General features: G+C 44.9%; 1 protein-coding gene across 9 annotated transcripts in view; it reads right to left on the bottom strand.

Annotated features, from left to right (window-relative positions):
• Positions 1-23,296, bottom strand: part of FOXN3 (forkhead box N3) — a 397,500-nt gene that overhangs the window by 208,150 nt on the left and 166,054 nt on the right. Inside the window, exons 1-2 of one of the 9 annotated variants that reach the window (XM_053258869.1) lie at positions 19,821-19,921; positions 16,334-16,589 (exon numbers count right to left, since the gene is read on the bottom strand). The exons of 3 other annotated variants lie outside the window; for them this stretch is intronic. The gene's annotated coding sequence lies outside the window, so the exon portion shown is untranslated. Of the gene's footprint in view, positions 1-16,333; positions 17,795-18,666; positions 19,619-19,820; positions 19,922-23,296 lie in introns of those variants that run through there. 5 more of the 9 variants (XM_053258833.1, XM_053258837.1, XM_053258886.1 and 2 more) reach the window with 5 other exon arrangements.

Below are 23,296 nucleotides of genomic sequence, written 5' to 3'. Positions count from 1 at the left end.
TGGAGAGTTTGCATTTCGAAAGCTCTGAGCAGATAGCAGCGATTGTGTTTGAAAGTTTGCCTTTTTTTTTTTTTAATTGGGGGTGGGGAAAGAGAAACTATACAGGGAGAGAGAGAGGAGCCAAAAGGCCATGAAATGCAAGAAGAATGCATGTGACATTTTTATGTAAAGTTGGCTGAAAATAGTTCATCCTAACAAGTCTGTATTCCTTTTTTTTTTTTTTTTTGGCTCCACAAATCTCCCACATTTAAGGGGCAGCCCCAAAATGTAAGAGAAACCACTGTGATCTTTGAGAATGACTTCACATTATTATTTTTGCTTCCAATATAATTTCCACATTGGGAAAAGGATGTATTTTGTGGTCTAGGGGTTCCCAATCTGGGCTTCCACCCTGCAGATGTTGTTGGACTGAACAGCTGCATCATCCCCAGCCATCTGGGGATGATGGGAGTTATAATCCAACAACCTCTGGAGACCCAAGGTTCAGGGGCATAACGAGGCTGGAGTGGGCCCAGAGACAAAATTTTAAAATTGGCCCCTCGCTGATACACACACACTCACTTCACATGTGACTTGCCTCTGGGGGGCCCCTCAAGGTGTGGGGGCCCCCAGGCAGCTGCCTCCCCTTGCCTAATGGTAGTTACGCCCCTGCCAAGGTTGGGAATCCCTGTTGTAGTCTACAAGATGCAGTGAAAGGACCTTTTCTGCCACAGATACATATGAATCAGGAAGCTGATAAATGATGACATGTCCCAAACCTATGCACCACAGAATAACTACACATCACTGCTGAAACGTTCACCAAATGCACAGTTCTGCAGTCCAGTCCAAGACATATTGATTCAGAAGGAAGTCCTGCTCTGCTCAGTGGAGCTTACACCCAAGTAAATGTGCAAAGCATTGTAGCCCAAATCTCTGTGTATGTATTGGAGCCAATAATATCTGAAGTGGTCGTCAGAACTCTTCAATTCTGTCTGAGCAGAGATGGCCCATGTTGGTGTCTAGGGCAGAAATCCAAATGGCATCCATCTTGGTGGTAACGATATAATAAACTAAACAATGGCTTCATTTTAATATGTGCCTCCAAATCTACCACTTGTGGCCAACTACCTGTGGAGGCAGCTGGGCAGGGCCCATGCCTGAGAAAAGGATTTGTGCAATGCAAGCTTGCAGCACACTCCATGAGGTTACTGCTGGGGATGGGGCCATAGCTCCATGGCAGACGATCAGCTTTGCATGCAGAAAGTCTCAGGTTGAGTCTCCGACATTTCCAGGTAGGGCTGGGAACGACCCACCTGAAACCTGGAAGAGCCGCTACCAGGCAGTGTACTGAGCTAGATGGACCACTGACCTGACACAGAACAAAGCAACTCCCTATGCTCCTTTGCTGTTTGGTCTGTTTTATTTGTATTCATTACATTCATATTGTGAATTTATGTTGTACATTTGTTCCATAGTGGAACTTAAAAGTAGCATACATGGAGGCTGTTCTCACGAGCAGCCAAGCCCAGGCTTAAGTTTCCTGGGCTTGGCTGCCTGTGAGAACCACCAGTATCCGCAAGGATCCCAGCAGTGCTGCGGCGCTAAACCCAGTGCCGCAGCCCATCTAAGAGCCAAGCTCAAGGGCACTAACATGCCTTTGGCTCTGGGATTGTGAGTCCGCGTGAACTGCTTGCAGCTTGAGCTGACCCAGAGAAGGGCATCTAGAACGCCCATCCCCCGGGGGAATCCCCCAGTGCACTGCACTCGGTGCACGGTGTGCTGTGGGATTCAAGGTGGCCAGGACAATGAGTCCTAATCTCTGTCTACCAGCACTGCCGGAAACAGCGTGGAGAGTAATCTGTGTTGCTCCCCGCAGTGCTGGTTATATGGGCATGTGGCTTGCGTGCCACCGGGGCTCAGAGCAATCATTTGGGGGAAAGGAGGTTGGACCCTTCCTCCCCCCCATCGCCAGACCAACCACACACTAACAGAGCCATGTGAATAGCCCCATGGTGTACCCATCCAGTCACTGGCCAGACCCAGACCTGCTTAGGTTCTGCAAGGCGGCTGCATCACATTGCTTCAGACTATCACTTGAGACTTGACCACTTTGTGTGGACCATACTGAACTCAACAGAACCATTATCTGACTCACTACAGGGTAGCTTCATTTGCTCATATTCAAAGCAAGTTTTACTCAAAGGAACCTGATATGTAATCCAGTATCTCTAGTTGCTGAAATGAATGGTTGTATCTAATACTCTGGGCTGAGAGACATTCCTACATGCAACCTTGGAGAAGCCACTGACAGTCTGGGTAGGCAATACAGAGCTGCAAGTTTGGGTAGGCAATACTGAGCTAGATGGACCAATGGTTTAGGCAGCCCCCTATTCCTACGTGAGAAAATTTGTGCTAAAGAACCCAGAGACTACTAACACACAATCTCAGTAGCCAAGGGAGAGAACTCTTCTCTCTAGAGCTCCTTTTATAACAGAGATCAAGACAACAAATACTGAATTGCAGAGGCCTGAAAGGGGAGAATAAAATATCCTAAATCTCAACCCATATGGACTAATAACAACACCCTGACAGGCAAGAACCCACAAACCATGACAATATTTATTATTTTATCCCCAGATCTTATAGGTCCAGAACAATGGCTGAAGGATATTGTGGAATCCTGAATATTGCACAGCAAAATTCCCACACTACCCAAGCCAACCCAGTACACCTAGCCGTTCCTGTGTTCTACCAGTGACAGGAATTAATAATTAAAACAATGGCCCTTATAAAGCAAAATACCATTGTTCTTTTATCCTTGCTTGCCCTGCAAGCATGCCTGCTTATCTAAAGCTAAAGCAGGCCTTGAATTATTAAGTCAAACATCTCTTATCTCATGGCCATTTTGTTGTTTTTAAACACAACCTAAGTTACCAAATGCTAACCCCACCCACAGAAATGCATGCACTCAAAGAGCTCTAAGAGTTCTTTCAGAGAGAGATAAGTAGGTAAATCAACAAAAGAGGAGACATTATCCCTCTATTTGCTATTGATGTCAAAAGTCAAGTGTCTCAAAAACATGTAGGTCAATTTAACAACCACTGTATTCTGTGGCAATAAACAGCAGCAATTCTGGAACATTTGAATATATCTTTTAAAAAAATGCTTAGCCAGGAAAAGGAAAAGAGGAATAGTCCTATTTATCCGGAGACTATGACAACTGATGTTAAAGGCAAAACTATCTTGGTCTTAACAAGACATTTCCGGGGCCTTCAAAGACAGAGAGGAAGAGTTTCTCATCCAACTGAGCTACAAGGATGAGACAAGGATAAGATCAGTCTGACAAACTTTTGAATCCTTTTAGCATAATCTTGTGGGTATTTACTTAGAATAAAGTCTCTCTGTGTTCAATGGGACTTACACCCAGGTAAATGTGTCATGCATAGGAATGTAACCTTAATGTTGCAAGTAGTGATTAAATAAAAGTCACGCCCAGATCCGGTTCTGATTGGATCAGGTATTTCAAATATCCTACCCAGTCCTTTATCTGCAGTCCAAATGTGCAGATGCATTCTGAGAAACATGTACAGGTGTCCCAAGTAATTTGCAGGGGTTCCGTTCTCTCCTATAGGTGCGAATAAGGAAACAGTGAATAATGAAACCTTGTGTCAATGGAAATTGGGGTATTAGGTTCCTAACAAAAAAAGGGGGGGGGGAGGCAGAAATAAGAGAAATAACAGTTCATCTGATCTTTTGTGAAAAATCACAGGGAATTTTTTTATTTTATTTTGAAGTGGCACAAAATGGCTCTGCACTGTAAAATGACTGCTGGAAATGGCTGTCATCAGAAGTATTTCCATTTTTATACTGTGGATAAAGAAGCCAAGTCTCTAAGACCTGTCTGTGAAACCATGGTAGTTGCAACCATGGGTAACGAAGGCCACCTGCACTCTTCTCCCAGTTTCATATTTCTGTATACAGACAATTTACCCCAATGGAACACTAACCTATCTAGTCCAGCCTAAGGATATTTTCACACAAGATACTTAAAAGTCTATTTGTGCCTCTCTTGTGCTATTTGTGCCACTTGTAAATGTTCTTAATGCAGAAGATCATTTGTTTGTAAAACCTGCTTGGGCCTCTAGAATATACAGTTGCATTACAGAAGGCAGCAGTACAAAAGGCACGTTAGCCTTTATGCTTTTCCTTCCTCCCTCCAGATTTCCTGGAGTGGCTCAGCGGGAGGAAAAAATAATTCAGAAAGTACAGTAGCAGCAGCATAGCCCTTTCCAGACAATTTCTGATTCTGCACAATAAGTTTGCAGTTGTTCTTTCTGCCATTGTTGTGGGTGATCTGCTTATCTTCTCTCAAGGCTGTGCATCTCTTGTGTGGACATCACATTTCCCCAAATCTTCTGTTGCTGGGAAATGCAATTCTTTCCCGGACTATCAGAGTTGGGGCCAATGCTATTGTGTTGAATGTGGCCACATGACTGTCACCAGCACATTACTGGTTTTGAGTGCTTATTTATTTATTATTATTTATTACATTTATAAACCACTCCATCCAAAGGCTCTGGGTGGTGTACAACAAATTTAAAAAGACTTAAAAACACACACCATTTAAAATACAGATCTAAAAACAATTTTTAAAACCATTTAAAAGTAATTAAAATACTTAAAAAACCATTTACAAACCTTGGAAGGCCAGGCCAAACAAGTACGTTTTTAGGGCTCTCTTAAAGGCTGACAGTGAGCCTAAACTGTGGATATCTGCCAGGAGTACATTCCATAGGCCAGGAGCAGCTACAGAAAAGGCCCAGGTCCAAGTCGCCACCAGACATACCAGTGGCAACTGGAGATGGACCTCTCCAGATGACATCAACGAGCAATGGGGATCATACTGAAGAAGGCGCTCTCTAAGGTAGCCCGGACCCAAGCCATTCAGAGCTTTAAAGGTAACAACTAGCACTTTGTATTTTGCCCGGAAACGTATTGGCAGCCAGTGCAACTGTTTTAAGACAGGCATAATATGGTCTCTCTGGGTTACCCCAGAGATCAATCTGGCTGCCGCATTTTGAACTAACTGAAGTTTCCGAACTATGTACAAAGGCAGGCCCATGTAAAGCGCATTGCAGTAGTCGAGCCTGGAGGTTACCAGCTGATGCACCACCGTTTTGAGGTCATTCTCTTCAATGAATGTAAGCAGCTGTCAAATCAACCAAAGTTAATAGAAAGCGCTCCTGGCCATATCCTCCACCTGAGATACCAGGGAGAGGCCAGGATCCAAGAGAACTCCCAAGCTGCATACCTCTTCCTACTGGGGGCGTATAACCGCATCCAGCACAGGAAAATCTAACTCATCCCTTAAATTCCGACCCCTCACAATGAGTACCTCCATCTTGCTTGGATTCAGCTTGTTATCCCTCATCCTGCCCATCACCACCCATAGGCAGGCATTTAGGGATTGAATGCCATTTCCTGATGATGATGATGAGGAGGAGGAGGAGGAGAAACAGATTTGGGTGTCATCAGCATACTGATAACACCCTGCACTAAATCTCCTGATGACCTCACCCAGCAGTTTCATGTAAATGTTAAAAAGCATTGGTGATAGAATGGAGCCCTGAGGTACTCCATATAATAGCTCCCATTTTAAAGAGAAACTGTCACCAAGCTCCACCATCTGGAATCTGCCTGAGAGATAGGAGCGGAACCACTGCAAAGCAGTGCCTCCTATCCCCAATTCCCCCAGGTGATCCAGAAGGATACCATAGTCGATGGTATCAACTGCCACCAAGAGATCCAAAAGAACCCCTGGTAAAGGTCATCCATCAGACCAACCAAGGCAGACTCAACCCCATAGCCCTCTCTAAAGCCAGTTTGAAATGGGTCTAGATAATCGGTTTCTTCCAAAACTGCCTCGAGCTGGTTAGCCACCACTCTCTCAACCACCTTGCCCAACCATGGGAGATTGGAGGCTGGCCTATAACTATACATCACTGAGGGATCTAGGGAAGGCCTCTTAAGAAGTTGTCTAATCATTGCCTCCTTCAAACAAGGAGGCATCCTACCCTCCCTCAGCGATGAGTTAATGCTATTAATTAGGCCCTCTCCAACAATTTCCCTGCTAGATAGAAGCAGCCATGTTGGGCAAGGATCCAGAGAACAAGTGATAGGCTGCACCGCCCCAAGCAGCTTGTCCACATCATCAGGCATCAGGTATTCTAGAAGCATCATCAACAAGCAGGCTGACAATGGGCTTTGCCAGACTTCATCTATTTCACCTTGGTAGTAAATTTGCAAGGGAAGTAAACCTGCCATGGCTGCTTTTTGTCTTCACTCAGTTAAAGGTCTTCTCCAGATTTAAACTGGATTAATTGTTGCATGAGAGAGCATATATACCTGTACACTATAAACAGGTTAAGCCAGTTTTCCCTTTTCCAGCAATAACCTGGAAATTTTTAGTTCAGTGAGACATTTGTGTCATGGTTAACCTAAAAGAGGATTCTTGGCACCTCATTAAACTTCAATTCCCAGGATTCTTTGGGGGAATCTGACACTAATTATAAGTTTATAGTGGGGATATGCCTAGATACTAGAGAGCTTTGTCAATTTCACGACCTCGGAATCATGATCAGAATCCTCATCAGACCTCAGACCCCCATAAGAACCTTTTCACATCAGAAGCATTTGCTAAAGAGTCAGTAAAACATTTGTGGGGGAACCGAACAAGGTTGGGTTCAAGGCCACGAGGATTGGGTGGCACCTCTCCCATGAAGGAGTCCGCCAGTGATCCCCAATCCTGTGGGCCACCCTGTCTGACCTGACAAGGCCTGGCCCTGCAGGGAACTCACAGGTGAAATGCGGCTGGATGGAATCCTCTCGTGAGACTTCAGAGCAACTGAACTCGCAAGAATGTAAGAAAATAAAACAGGTAGATTTATGCAAATATGCATTGGCAGAAACATTTCAACATGCAACTTAACATATTCCCATCCAGAGGCGCTCTAACCCCCAGACCTTGGGGCCCCGGTCCATGGCCTCCAAGGCCCGGGGTCCTCCAGAGGCCGGGGGGGCTCCTGCTGCCACCGCAAGCCCCCTACCGCGAGCCTTCCTCCCCAATATTCTAGCTGCCCATGTTCATGGCCAGGGGTGGAGGGTGAGGCGAGCAGGCCTCTCCCACCCTGCCTGTGGCAACGGCGGGCAGAGCAGGAACAGCCACTGAGCCTGAACGTCTGGCTCAGCGTCCTCTGAGAACTGCAAGGTGCTCTGGTGCACCTGCACAGTTAGAATCCAGTGTCACAAGCCCATGACGTCCCTGGGCTGGTGGCACGGCATGGTGACCACAACACCCAGGACAGACTAAAGAGGATTGGGGGGGCAGGGGGTGTAGAAGCTCCGGACTTCAGCCTGAAAGTCCAGGGGGAAGGTTGCTTCTGGCCCCAGTTGTGCGTTTCTTCCAATCCCACATTGTCCATGCTGGCCATTATCAGATTGAATTGCATGGGTTGGTCAATGATTAACTAGCTCCCACAACTCTACCGGACAAAATGGGTATAATGCTGAAGAAGACGCTCTCCTGGATAACCTGGTTCTAAGCTGTTTAGGGCTAGAATATCCTAGTCAGCCACAGTAGGCACCATGGTGATGCTTGGGATTTGTCAATCCCAGGCTAAATGTAGATTATTTATTTTACATAAAGATACCAGTTTCCCAGGAACTTATACTAACCAGGTGAAGACAACTTTATTGAGGGTGGGGGAAGGCTTTATTTTGATCACTTTTCTGACAGATTATATAATCAAGGTTACACACATCACCTTATTGCTTAGTTTTTATTTTCACTTAAGATGTGGTATAGTAAAAATTTCAGAGCTATGGATACATTGAGAAAGGATTTGCTGTGATGCTCAATAAGGGTAGGGTAGGTTAGCAACAATCGGGAGGAAATAAATTATATGTTTGTGGTCTGTATGTTTCTGAAAATATTTTCATGCAATAAAAGATGTTATGAAGAGTTTTGTACAAGTCTCCTTATAACAACTTAGATGGATTTTGCTATTCTAGTTACATATGCTTCCCATTTAAAATAAAAGCTGTACACTCTGCCCTAGAATTATATACTTCTGGCACACTGTCAGTAAACGTTAAGGATCTAATCAAGAATATATGGCCTTATGTTCTCATGAATGGTGAGGAAAGTGCACAAAAGTGTTTGCAGGATTCGAAGAGGAGAAAAAAGTCAGATCATGCAGTTTTGTTGTCAAAACACAAAGTTTCCCTAGACGTATGTGTCGCCAAGAACAAAATTATTAACAAGTTTTTGCTTTTCCAGTTTTTTGTTTTTAAATAATCTGGGACAACAGATTCCTGGGGATATGTTATTTGATAAACAAAAAAAGATGAAACCTTGACAACATATTCAATATTAAAAATATCTAATTCCAGAGGGGACCATATTTGTCTCTTACAGCAAACTCAAAGAGAAAGACTTTTGGCACCTTAAAGATGAACAAATTTATTATAACATATACTGTTGTGCACTAGAGCCCTGATGAATTGTGCTGAAGACCACAAAAGCTGGTGCCTCAATAAATCAGCTAGTCTTTACATTGCCACAAGTAGGACCAGTGTCACAGTAGGCCAAGTTAGGCACAGGCCTGAGGGCCCAGGCCCACACAAGGAAGGACTCACCCTGGATCCAACTGACCCCTTCATGGTAAAGAAATTGCTGTGCAAGTTGCATATAGAGAGATAAGGAAATGCTGAGATTTGTGACAACTCTATATTTTTGTATCCTTACATGCAGTTTGCGCGGTGGCTTGCCCTTGTCCCCACTGACTCTCTCTCAGTCTTCTGCAAATATGTAGAGGCCTTTGTGAGAAAGCTATTGGATGATAGGAGGGGGGGAGGACTTGGAGTCACTAGCTCCATTCAGACATTTTACCAGAAACCCCACTCATGTTTACAACGGCAAAAGTAAGTAGGAAGCCCCGCCCCAGTACTGTCACTCAACCCATCTCTCTAGCTGCTCATGGTTACAGTGGCGGTTGTCCGCAGAGGGACCTGCCTGCCCTCGTAGGTACAGCAGATCCATCTGCAGACAACAGGCAAGGGCGCATGCTCCTGCAATAAATCAAAGCAACTGCTGGAATGTGTGAGATTCGGGTTTTTACTAGCAGCAAAGCAAAAGCAAGTGTACGTAGGACAAAGTCAATGGAAATTACCACATTTGAATCGTCAGTCCATAAATCATAGTCGAGTGCCAATATGGGTCAATGCCAGGAGAGGGGTCAGTTGCCAGTTTCGTAGTCCAGGGGGTTCCAAAAAGAGTCACAAGTCGATAGCCAGGCACAGGGTCAAGATCCCAGGAGCAAACAGGAACAAGGTGCCCAAGAGCAGGGAGCTGGAACTGCACGCCAGAACGATCAGTTGAAAGCAGCGCGGTGCAGAGTGAGCGGTGTGAATTTATACCTCTTCAAGGTTAAATGCCAGGTGAAGCTAATTAGGGTCCTACCTGCCTTCGGAGCTATAGATTCAGGAACTTTCCTGGTCAGACTTTGCAGCCAAACGACTGCTTCTTCTCTGCACAAAACGTTGCTCCTTTCTGCGGTCACACCAACGCTCCACGTAGTTCACCGGTCTGCTGTTTGGTCCTGGCTTCTCCACATCTGAAGAGGGCAATGGCTCCTCAGCAGCCTCCTGCTGTTCCACAATAGGTAAGCTCTCCATCTGTGGGGCTTCCTCCTCAGCGTCCTGCAGCAGGATCATATCAGGGGACTGTGGGTCAGGCAGTTCCTCCTCAGAATCTTCTGAATCAGACCACTGCCAGACAACCACCACCACTGTAACCATGAGTGGCTAGAGAGAAGGGGGTGAGTGACAGTGCTGGGGCGGGACTTCCTACTCACTTTCAGTGTTGGGACTATGAGCATTTTTGAGGGTAAAATGTCAGAATGAGGCTACTGACAAATGCCTCTGTGAGTTGGGAAACGCGGAGGAGCTGTTGTCCATTAAGTCATGAGGGACATCCATGTGCTATATGGGGGTCCTTGGCCATACATCATTGGGGGTTCAGGAGCAACCTTCTGCTGACCTTCATCACAAGATTTTTGTGTGTTTGATTCTTATTCTTTGGACAGAGTAAGAAGCAGAAATAAAAGGACATGTACAAACCAACAAAAGCAAGGAAAGTCCACATTTAAGTAATTATTAGGTTCCCAAAGGAAACTGATAAATTGGATGGAAACTGGATGGATCACTGTTAGGCCAAATCCTGGAATTCATATTTGGTTTTCAGTCAAAGCTGTCACTGAATTTCTATCAAGACTCCAGAATTTGGAGTTTTGACAGGATTTTCTACGAAGTCCATGAAGCAAGATCTGAAATACTCCAGTCCTAAATACAGTGTATTTGGTACTTAAGGAGAGGAGAGCTGGTCTTGTGGTAGTAAGCATGACTTAGCTAAGCAGGGTCCTCCCTGGCTGCATATGAATGGGAAACTTGATGTGTGAGCACTGTACGATATTCCCCTCAGGGGATGGAGCCGCTCTGGGAAGAGCAGAAGGTTCCAAGTTCCCTCCCTGGCATCTCCAAGATAGGGCCGAGAGAGATTCCTGCCTGCAACCTCAGAGAAGTTGCTGCCAGTCTGTGCAGACTGCCAGTCTGTGTAGATAATACTGAGCTAGATGGACCTGTGGTCTGACTCAGTATATGGCAGCTTCCTATGTTCTTATGTGTAGGACATCCTGACTAAGTGTGTGGCCATGTGCCAGGAAGAAGCACCCCGGCTGCGAAGAGCTTCTTGAGCTCTGCAGTGTCTATCACACAGGATGGGCGAATTTTTACCTCTCTCTCCTTCCCCTGAAGTGCCTTTGCAACTCAAATATATGTTCCTGAGGGCTGCATGACCCTAAGGGACATATTTTTGTGTGACACGGCATACTTCTGTCTGGGGGAAGGAAAAATTGGTGAAATTCCCCTCCCCCCTTGTGCAATAGGTGCTGAGGAGCTCAGGAAGCTATTCCCAGCGTGTGGGTGTATCTTAGTCAGGATGTTGGCCAGTATGTTTTATTGCAATACTGGAATAAGTGCTTGCAACACTGGCCTGTCAGAATAGCTTGTGATATACTGCTAGCAGAATGGTAGGAATACACCCACCTAGAACATCATTAAATGTTCCTTTCCTTGTAAGCAGCCAAGCAGGCCTATAGAAGGCAGAAAAAGCAATCAGTACATCTGACCAATCCAATCTCACTCTGTAGTCAGATTAACTTGACCTGGAATCAAGGCTTTATCAGCCAGGTTTGCCAAATTGCATCTTCAGCTTCTTATAGGTTACCCTCTTTAGTGAAGCTGGCTTGTGTGGTATACCATATGTGCATGTATGTGCTGGTGCTAAAGGCTGAAGGAATTAGAAGAAGATCACCATTCAAACTTAGGGTTAATCACAGTTAATATGCGATCATAGGACTATCAGAAGACACGCATGCCCCTCTTCTTGGAATCTAATCTCCAGAAAAGTTGTTTACATTAATCCAGATTACCTAGAGGTGCAGCCAATATGGATTAAAACCCCACAGAAAAAATGTTTTGCTCAGATGAGGGACACCTTTTCATGCTCTAGATTTAGAGGGGTTTTTTCCTGTTTGCTTTGTAAAATGAAATTATTTTAAATTTCACAAATCAAGTCCAAATGAAGACTATTGACACTAGGATTCATCCACAATTATATATTAAAAACAGGTCAACACCTAAGACATGCAAGAAGTCCTGGTTGGGGCTGCCTTGTAAACCCAACCTCAGGTAATGTCACCCTGCCATATGTTGCTGTCCCAATGCTCTGATGGGGTTGCCCTGCTTATGTTGCCACCTAGAGTGCATGTGAACATATGTCTTTGTCTTGTCATTTTTGAAGAGCAAAGCGTAGTGTCCTTCTTGCCATCTCATCCCCTTTCTCTCCTGATGGCCAGGAGGGGGGCGCAAGGGGCATGGTGGGGAGAGGGCATGCCCTGTGCAACTTTGCTATTTTACAGGCTGACAAGCCATTTGACAGGCTGATAAGCTTGGGATGGGATGTGGTGGCATCCTTGTTGCTGGGCAATTGCTTTGTTGGATCAGAGACAGGGAGAGGGGCAAGTGCTTGGACAGGTGGCCAGCAAGAAGCACTGCAGGCATGGAGTGGGCGTGATCCCAGGTGGGTCTGCACCATCATCTCTATGATTTCGGTCCCAGAAGTAGCATGAAACCATACTTATGGGTGGCATCCATGTTTGGACATAACGCTGCTGCCGAAAAACCTCAGATTGCTGCAGCAAAACTTATGACAAACCAAAGATTCACATTGGAGTTTGGTGAGGGAAACTTCAGGTTGCTTTTGCCACAAAGCCGCAGTTGAACACATTCGGATGTTACCAAGTTCCAACCTCTGCCCCATTTAACTGCAGTTTCACGTTATGTGGAAATGCAGCCCAAGTGTCCCAACACTACTAAAATCAGACTGGGCCACTGCATCCTCTTCACAGTTTTGTTCTACTGAAATACAGGTGAAACTCGGAAAATTAGAATATCGTGCAAAAGTCCATTAATTTCAGTGATGCAAATTAAAAGGTGAAACTGATATATGAGACAGACGCATTACATGCAAAGCGAGAGAAGTCAAGCCTTAATTTGTTATAATTGTGATGATCATGGCGTACAGCTCATGAAAACCCCAAATCCACAATCCCAGAAAATTAGATTACTACATGGAACCAAGAAGACAAGGATTGTAGAATAGAACAATATCGGACCTCTGAAAAGTATACAGTGTACTGTGCTTGATTGGCCAGCAAACTCGCCTGACCTGACCCCATCGAGAATCTATGGGGCATTGCCAAGAGAAGGATGAGAGACATGAGACCAAACAATGCAGAATTGCTGAAGGCCGCTAATGAAGCATCCTGGTCTTCCATAATACCTCATCAGTGCCACAGGCTGACAGCATCCATGCCACGCCGCATTGAGGCAGTAATTGCTGCAAAAGGGGCCCAAACCAAGTACTGAATACATATGCATGCTTATACTTTTCAGAGGTCCGATATTGTTCTATTCTACAATCCTTGTCTTCTTGGTTCCATGTAATATTCTAATTTTCTGGGATTGTGGATTTGGGGTTTTCATGAGCTGTACGCCATGATCATCACAATTATAACAAATTAAGGCTTGACTTATCTCGCTTTGCATGTAATGCGTCTGTCTCATATATCAGTTTCACCTTTTAATTTGCATCACTGAAATTAATGGCCTTTTGCACGATATTCTAATTTTCCGAGTTTCACCTGTACACCTTACCGCATTAAATTAGGGATGGAATAGTACTTCACTCCCGTTGATTTATATTTGTATCAACAGTAAGAGGAATGGTGGAGAAGCGGACAAGCTCTGGCAATGCTCTGCTCCCAGAACAGATAGAAAATAGTGACATCAGTACAAAAAAACCCCAAAAAACCCCTTAGAATGGCTGTGTGAGGAAGCTCAATTTCTCTTCCACATGCAGTTCAACACAGAAATCCACAGAAGTGCAAAGCAACTCTGTGTGGAAACACCCTCTCTTTCAAAAAACCAAAAGAGAAAACCGTGTTTGCCAGGAACAAGCGCCATTACATAGGAGCTGCTCATGGCAAATTGATGGTGCATCTGCTACAAATTGGGGCAGGCGGATTTCAGATTTACTTTTTCTTTAACTAGAACTCCCATAGACCACCAAACCAGGGCTGTCTGAAAGCCGGGGTGGGGGGAGGGGAGTGGGGAGCTAGGCCCAGGCCTCAACACTTAAAGGAGCCCCACTCTGCAGCACAGCAATGGAGACTCTTCTAGTTCCAGCAGGGCCAGAACAAGATTGATTCATCTTACCCCCACCCCCCACAAACTATTCTTAATTTACAAAGAAAGAGTGCATACCCAGGATCTCTGAAGGCTTAAGGACCAACTAATATGTTTTAAGTACACACTCTTTCTCAAGAACATAAGACTTGCCTTTCTCAGTTGGACCAAATTCCATCTAGTCCTAAATTCTACCACCCATAATTTCCGGCTTCTTTCCCCTGGAAGCCCACTGGCACTAGGCAAACCACTAGAAATTGACCAGGAGTTCACTGATGGTGATCTAACTTCTGTTTGAAGATCTCAGCATGTCTTAACCTCATGGTTTCTGGGGCTTCCCGCCCGCCCCATGTGATTTCCCAGCACTATCTAATGCAGTATTATTATTTTTTTATAGCATCTGGAACATTTACATAAAAAATTTTCATAGAATCATCAATAATTAAATAAAATATCAAGTCATGTTCAGCTGCATGGAACCTCTAAATCTTGCTGGTTCAAGACCATATTTTTAAAAGCAGAATGTTAGGAATTCTTTGTAGGGTTAAATACAGAACTTGACTTGACATCACACTAAAAATGAGAAAGGAAAGGACAGTCATTGCAGTATTCTTGAGGGGACTGGAGCAAAAGTTGCTCCAAGATTTCACAGGTCCTCAGGGTTAACCAGTCCTCTTGTGTGCTTAGCATACCACTGCCCTACACACACACCCCATCTCAATACTGTATAATTATGAGAACGCAGTAAAGAATGTTTGTTGTTTAGCCCAGCGGTCAAGTCATTGGCCTGGGACTTTCCTATGCTGGGGAGTTCTAGTTTAATTCCTACACAAATCAGACCTGGTTTGTAGTACATAAACTGTTCATCAGGGTGCTGGCTGGTTGTGAACAACTATTTTTGTGATTGCGGTAAGTTAAATTTATTTGAGGAGCAGTATGGGTGACACAACATTGCCATACTGGCAACAGAAAAGAGACTCTCCAAAGCCTCTGTCCTTCAAGCTGATGTTAAAGGGTTTTGAACAACAGCACAAGAACTGAACCCTATTCAGACATTGCACTCTACATGCATTCAAGTATCTGTACACATTCACATGTTTTTGTGTGAATGACTGTATATGTGTTCATTTCAAAAATGAATCTGGGTACAGGGCCCCTCAAATGCAGGGGATATAAAGGAGGTGCACATTCACTGAACATAATGTGCAAATAACTGTACATGAATACAGATCTGTACATGCATACACAGATTGTATGTGCATTTAACATATGTTTGTACATGTGTTGTACTGTGAATAGGTCTTTGAATATTCATGTCATCTATATATGTGTTTTGTTTCAATTTATTCTCCTTCAAGACATAATCTATTATCTGCCCCCACCCCACTCCAATATTTTTTGGTGATGCCACCACTGCTGTAATAGGGGCATGCTGTTGTTTATTTCATGGAAGAGAATCTCTTCAAGAAATACTGTTCTGATGCAGGTACACAGCAACACAAAGTTGGGCAACTCAGCTGATAATCCTTATCCCAAATCTTGGAACCACCAACTGGAAGGAAGAGAGAGAGAAGAGCACCACACTGGCCCAATGCCTGCTTTGAAAACCATGGCGAAGGAGACTGCAAAGCAAAATCACCATGAAAAATATTGTGAAGTTCTCCTGTCCATCTGTCCCTCAACCAACATAAGAACATTAAAAAGCCCTGCTGGATCAGGCCCAAGGCTTATCTCGTCCAGCATCCTGTTTCATACAGTGGCCCATCAGATGCCTCTGAAAAGCTCACAGGCAAGAGGTGAGGGCATACCCTCTCTTCTGCCATTGCTCCCCTGCAACTGGTATTAAAGGAATCTTGCCTCTGAGGCTAGAGGTGGCCTATAGCCACCAGACTAGTAGCCACTGATAGACCTGTCCTCCATGAATTTATCTAAACCCCTCTTAAAGCCATCCAGGCTGTTTAGAGAGGTCCAGACAGTAGACAGACACACACTAAGACTATGCACACTTACTTGGGAGTTAGTCTCATTGAACTCAAGACGCCCAGAGACATCCAGAGACGTACGTTTTGGGTGGTATTAAAATATGTTAATAATAAAAAATAATAATAATAAAAAATAAACTCAGTGGGATTTACTTCTAAGTAAACATGTGCAGGCTGTTTTGTACAGATGGCATTATTTTCAAAGGTTACTGCCCTCTTGCCCTCCTCTTACAGTAGGTAATACATGCACTTTTTTCTTCCTTGCACAGTTTTGATGATAGTCAAACCAGTTACTCGTGTTTTTTTATGGAGCCTCAAGAGGTACCTGTTAAAATCCAAAACCAAATATTGAGAAGTGCCATCTCTGCTGCTGAATGGAAGAGGGTACCATGATCATGGGTACCAGTTCTTTCTTTTTCAGCCTCTCACATCCTTAAATTTTTTAAGGCATGTGTTTCCTCCTCTTCAAATTCAGTGTATGTCTCTGTTGTAATTCCCCTCACCTGAAACTGAGTAGACTTCCTTCCCTATGCCTTTTATATATGTGTACAATGATTGCCCCACAGGATCAGGGCCTGTGCTAATTTGGAACTTCTGAGAGAGTCATTCCAGAGGAAGGGCAATAGCTCAGTCAAAGAGCATCTGTTTTGCATGCAGAAGGCCTCAGTTTCCATCCCTGGGATCTCCAAGCTGTTGCCAGTCAGTGTAGACAATCTTGAACTAGACGGACCACTGGTCGACTCAGTATATGGCAGTTTTCTAGGGGGGGAGAAATGATTGTTTACTTACAGACTAAAACTGGCCTACAGGAAAAGCACAAGTCTCCACTACCCATATACCACTACAGACTGTCCTACTTTGAACCATAGCACATGTAAGAGTCCAGTTCTCAAACAAATGTCCCACCACAACTCCATCTGGTTGTGCAAAAAACATGGCACCTTGGCAAAGAGCCAATGTCATGAGAGAGTTATAGTGCATGATAAAAAGTTCTCTTGTTCAGAGGCTTAGCCTGCGGGCTAAGTGTGGGCACATGATGCCTTTGGTGCCACTGCGGGCAAGTGACGTGTCAAGGTGTCACTGCGGGCAAGTGACACCTTTGCAGCTTCTCATGTTGCCTAACTCTGTACAGTGCATTCAGCCAGGGACGTAGCTTGGAGAGAGGGCACCTGTGTTCACCCCTCACTTTGGCAGCCCCTCAGATTGAGGGAGATAATGAAGAAAATAGGGAGAGGTGGAGCTGGGGCCCCCTCAAGAGCTGGGGGCCTAGGTTCTTTGAACCCTTTTGCTCAGTTATAGCTACAGTACACCCCTGCATTCAGTCACCAAACACTGCTAGTGAGAAAGGAGAACAATCAGAAGCATCCAACACTGGAGAGAAGCAAGCAGCAGGTTTTTTTACTCCACAACTGCAGAGCAGGAGCAGTTTTGTCTGAGCACTGCCAATTTAGATGTTTAGCAGCAATACTCTTATAGGCCATTCTTAACTTGCCCTAGTGTGAGTTGCTGGGAGGGGAGGGTGTAACCAGACTCTCAGGAACAACAAAGACAGGAGTGGAAGAGCAGCCAGAGTCTAGTTATTAGTATTGTTATTTGCATTGTTCATCCGCGATGCAGGCAAATGTGGTCCAAATGCCTGCAAGGCTTTTGTCTGTAAGTGAAATGAGACAAATAAGTTATTCTTGGCTGTTTGGGAAATACTTGGTTGCAGGCTGTAGCTGTTGGGACTCTAGCTACAGCAGCAGCAACTTCAGAAGCTGGCACAAGGGGCACCGTGGCCCTAGGAATGGGTTCAAGGCCCAAACATTGTACAGGATGTTATATGATGTCTTTTCATGTAATCTTAGTAATGTCAGCCACAGTACACACATTGTATGTGTTAGGAGCATAGCCACCGTTGGGCGACCGGGTTCAAAGAACCCGGGCCGCCACCCCTCAGGTGGCCTTGCAACCCCGACACGCCCCCCGTGTCTGACATCAGATGCAGGGGGTGCTGGTTTAGCTCCCAAGCGGGGCCATGCAGCCCCATTCTGGAGTTAAATGGCCAGTGCTCTCAGCATGGCCAGGAGCAGCTCCTCCCTGCCTTAAAGGCAGGAAGAGCCACTTCTGGCCACGCTGCAAACGCAGCACTGGCCCCGATCTAACTCCCAAACGGGGCTGCGTGGCCCCACTTGGGAGTTGGATGGCCAGCGCTGCATTCGCAGTGGGGCCAGAAGCAGCTCCCGCTGCCTTTAAGGCAGGGAAGAGTCACTCCTGGCCATGCTGTGAATGCAGTGCTTGCCTGGATCTAACTCCTGAACAGGGCTGCGTGGCCCCGTTTGGGAGCCAGACCACGCCCCCATGTGTGACGCCAGACGCTGGGCCATGGCTAACCCCACGTCTGACATCAGACGTAGGGGGCGGGGTGAGCAGGGCCGCCGTTGCGGCTGGACACGAGCCACCCCTGGTCTGGCTCCACTAGTGGTATGTGTGTTGAACATAACATGTGACTAGGACTACTATAGCACTCATATGCATATATGATAGAGTTTCCCATTTATTATTGGCCCCACACTAGTGCTTTTCACAGCAGCCAAACAGAATTTATTTGTTTGTTTGTTTGTTTGTTTGAATTATTTATGCCTCGCCCCTCCAGTATACTACTGCTCGGGGTGGCTCACAGCATTAATAAAAAAGATACAATGTTTAATAAGACTAATAAAATTAACCAAATTAAGTTAAATGTTAAAACCAGGCTAAAACCACTTTTACAATTACATGGTTTTTTTTAAGTTCCAAACTAAAAGTTATTTTAAAAGCTAAAATCTGAGAACTAGAAAAAAATGAAAGAACCTACCAGATATAAACAGAGATGGACCATTAAAAAGGCTCATTTAAAAGTTGTTTTAAAAAAACAACAACATTGAGGGAGCACAGCAAAGTTATTTGGGGAGGGTCTTCCACAGCTGAGGGGCCACAACTGAAAAGGCCCTGTTTCTAGTCCTCGCCAACCGGATGTTAGTGGCGGGGCCATGAGCAAGTCTTGAGTTGATGAGCAGGCAAATGCAGTCTGCCAGGTATCCTGGCCCCAAGCCCTGTAAAGCTTTAAAGGCTAAGACCAGTACCTTGAATCTAGACTGGAAGTGGACTGGTGACAAATGAAGCTGCTGAAATCAGCAAATGAAATTTCTCCAATCACTTCCTTTCTATGCCAGGACAAGCTTCACCCTGTGAAGTGCTCTACTGTTTTCCCACAGCAGCATGTCACATAGAAATTGAGCTAGTGAAGCTTTTCCCATTACCATACTTCCTCTCTGTGCCAGGATAAGCTTCACCCTGCTAAATCTCTCCATGGCAGGCTGCTGTTAAAAGCTCAAAAGCAGGACTAGTGTTGGTGTTGTTTGTTTAAAGATGCTGATTTGTTTTTCACACACCTACTCTAAGCTACCTCTTACACCACTTGCACTACTTAAAATAAAACTGTAGGTCTTTAATTCCTTGCAGGGGTGTAGCTATAATTGAGCGAAGGGGTTCAAAGAACCCGGGCCCCCCCCCAGCTCCTGAGGGGTGAACACAGGCCTCCTCTCCTCTAGCTATGCCCCTGATTCCTTGTCTCTTTTTTCCTCTTTCTTTTGGAACTGCTGAATAAAATAAAATTAAGAGAAACCCAGAAGGAAAGCTAAGAGCCTTTCACAGTGGCCAGCAGAATGGGCTCTCCAGACCCATATAATGCAAGCACCAGTTGCCACCTCTCTGCTGGAGAAACGTCTGGAGCTTAGTGGACCAGCGCCGGGCAATAGAAGGGGGGTTTGAATAGAACACAAAGGGAAATCCAGCTCTGAAAAGAGGCGGCCTACCCTGCTACAAGCCAGCCAACTGCCAAACTGTCATTTTGCCGTGCGGCTGAACAGAAGGCTCATGTAATGACAACCACCAAACTCATTTAAACTCTGAAAAGGTGACTAATGAGCTCTTTCATGCTGCCTATAAATTATTCACTACAACACTGACCCCACTCCAGACAAACAGCAAAGTAAACTTTCCACACAGAAATCTGGGGCTCCCGATGAGGCAGAGCTAACGCCTGTGAAGAGTTTCACAATAAAACAGATACTAGGCTCACTGCTGCTGCTTTGTCCAGCCTCGTTCTTCTGTTTACACTTTTTTGTGCCTTTAATCAAGTTAAAGCAGACACAGCTGTTACACATTTCTTTCCCTGTTGTGGCACGAAGGCCTTTCCATCCCTTCCCCTCCCCTCCTCCACTCCCCTCTTCTCCCTATTAGTTATTACAGGCAATCGCAAAGCTCTATAAATAGCTTTAAATTATATTCTCCAGAAATTGAAGGCTGACCTTAAAATGAAACCCAGCTCTACAGATGCAAGAATACCAATACACACGTGATTAATGAGAAGCACTGTGACCAAAAGGAAAAGGACTAAAGCGACAGTCATTTTCAATTATTTCAGCACTTGATTACCCGTTTTAAATTTGCTGCAATATTTGTTGCAAAAGCAGAGTTATACAAAGTGCCAGCCAAACTTGTGTGGTTATAATTTTTCATGATAATTTACATAATTTTCAACACACACATGAAATGAGGTCTTTTTCTTAATGCATTTTTTTGTTTTTCTGACACTGATAATATACACAGCAACAGCTTTTTTCTTTTTCCATCTCACTAATAAGCGCTGTGTTTATCAGTCGGTTGAACTTCAAGGAGGTGTTTATACACATAAGCACCATCAACGGTGGGAGCTGATGTTAAAGGACTTCCTGAGACTAACACGGCTACCCCTCTAGAAGTTATATGCAGCTGTTTGCTGAAATGGGACTTTGCTCAACTGTGCACGTCAGTTCCAACATTTTGTGTTGGCCCACACAAGCTGCTCTTGTGGCTTTGGAAACTGTAGTTTACACCTTGTGAGCACTGGAATGAACACTAATGTTGAAAATGAAACCGAGAGACAAATTCTACCCTCCCACAAGTCCTCTTTCCCTCAAAATCTAGAGGATGCACACACATGCTGGATACCACCAAATTATACTCAAAAGATCAGAAATAGTTACACAAAAGGGAAAGAGCAGAAAAAGTCTTGCATAAGTGTTATTGGATTTCCAAACTGCAACAGACTTTATGTAAGACACATGTTTTTAATGTATAGGCACAAACAGGGAGTTTAGGGAAGTTTCACATCTTCACTTAAATTCATGCAAAAATAACACCCTGATCTTGCCATTATAAAAAGTAGCCATCCTGTTTTGTTCCTTCCAAAAGACAGTCTTTGTACATTGTTGCAGAACTGTTAAAAGATATTGTCACCTACCAACAATAATTTGCTATACCAATACTTGTAGCATGTAACTCAGTTTCTTCTACCCATTTCCCTGAGCTGGCCAGAATGAAATAACCTGAGATCTTCCTCGTCCAGATTTGTGGGAAGTGGGTGTGGGTGGAAACTGACACAATAGCAGCAAAATACTCTTCACCCTCTGAAGCACACAAGTCTTAACACGTCAGGAACCTCCACCTGACAAGATTCTTGCATCTCCCATAGCTGGAAGGTGTTGCCATAAGCTTGCTTTGAAATCATGTCACATGTCCCCCCCCCGCCCCCCATAATAACCTGCCTGTTCACCTCCCAGTTCATTGGTGGGAAATAGATAGGCTTCCTGTTCTGATCATTCCACACCCGGTTTCTCTTTTTCCTAATGACAACTGATGTCAGTTTTGCCCTAGGACACAGCCTGAATAACAAGAAGTGTAAAATCAGCAGGAAAACCAAGTTAAAACAAAAACAAAAAAACAGGCTGCCATAAACTGGATGGGAAATAAACTTCACAGATTGCTGGAAGGTTGATAAGTAAATGCAATATATCATATAGTTCTAACCCCTTTCTATACCAGTGAAATGTTAGAGGGTATGCTTCCTGCTACTGAATTGTCTTTTTGAAGGTTTAGTATCCATTTCACCCCATTTTAAAATTTGATTTTTATCCTGAGATAAATTTATTTCAGGATTAAAAAAAATTCAGGATTTCTTTCAGGATAAAAAAATCAAAGGAAAAATGGGTTAAATGGATACTAAACTTTCAAAAAGAAAATCCAGTAAAGGAAAGCACACTCTCTGACATTTCATGGTGAAGAGAGGAACTCAGCCATAAATGTGTAGGGAATGTGAGGAACCAACCAGGGAGGGAGATATGGCCCTGGGCATCCACAGGACTTTTTCCAGGGTAGGGGCAAAACCAGCAATTCAATGCCCCCCATCCTGGGAGTATGCCCCATTGAGTTCAGTGCAAATGGGCTCAATCAGGAGGGGGTAACTACCCCTCTTTCCCCCCTCCAGATGCCCATGGACATGGTATACAATGTATAGGTGGAGCATGGCCAAACAACCTGGGAGATCTGCTTTACAACTCTGACCGCAAACATGCCACAAATAAAAAGCAGGCAATAAAGTGCATGCAATGGTAAACCCCTCCTGTATCCTACCAAAGACAACCACAGGGCTCTGTGGTCGCCAGGAGTCAACACCGACTTGGCGGCACACTTTAGCTTTCGAACACATCGTTCCAGACCACCACAGCAGATGAGCCAAGTCCATACCCTACAACAGTCCATCGATGAAAATAGTGAGACACTTGCAAGCAAAGATTATTGCCCAAGCCCCCCTCTCACCATTATACATGGCTGAGTTCCATCTGCTATGTGATGCATGGTGTTGTGCACTCACTTACATGCACAGGGCGTCCTTTAGGTGGGGCAAGTGGGGTGATCGTCCACAGCCCTGTGCTCTCCCAAGCCCCATGGCTGGACCCAACCAACCCTGCACTTCCCGTCAGCCACTACTCCTCACCCCCTCCCTGCTCAGTGAAATGAAAGGAGTGCATCTGTAGAGAAAAAAATCCCTAGTAGCTTTAGGGTTAATTTAGCGCATGGTGCTAAAGAGTTCCATCGCCTCCCTCCTCCTTCAAGCAAAGAGAAAGGCAGTCAAACTTCCCAGCCCCATGCAAACTGGATACTAAATGAGAGCTGTGCACGTGGGCCTCCCATTTAGTATCCATCTTGCACAAGGATGGGAATTTTGGTCGTCTCTCTCTTTGCTTGGAGGAGGAGGGAGGCACTGGAACTCTTTAACACCATGCGCTAAATTAACCCTAAAGCTACTAGGGAATTGTTCTCTACAGAAGCACTCCTTTCATTTCATTTCACTGAGCAGGGAGGGGGTTGAGTAGCATTAGCTTATGGGGAGTGCTGGAGGTGCAGTGGATGGAGAGCGCCCTGCTGAGAATCCAGCAGGACGGTTGGTGAGGAATAGCAGCGAAAGAGGAGTGCAGCTGAGGAGGGGGCTTGCCACTTGCCCCCAGCCCCGCACCCTCCTGGGGTGGCCCTGCACATGCAGGTACACTAGAGACTGTTACCAGGCAAGCTGTGTTTCAGGAAAGCACAGGAGGCACCCCTCTATGTCCATGGGACTGTGGGAT

The sequence above is a fragment of the Hemicordylus capensis genome, chromosome 1 (genome assembly GCF_027244095.1).
Source record: "Hemicordylus capensis ecotype Gifberg chromosome 1, rHemCap1.1.pri, whole genome shotgun sequence".
Taxonomy (NCBI): Eukaryota; Metazoa; Chordata; class Lepidosauria; order Squamata; family Cordylidae; genus Hemicordylus; species Hemicordylus capensis.
Note: the sequence above shows the minus strand (reverse complement) of the source record. Positions and strands in the feature narration are given on the sequence as shown.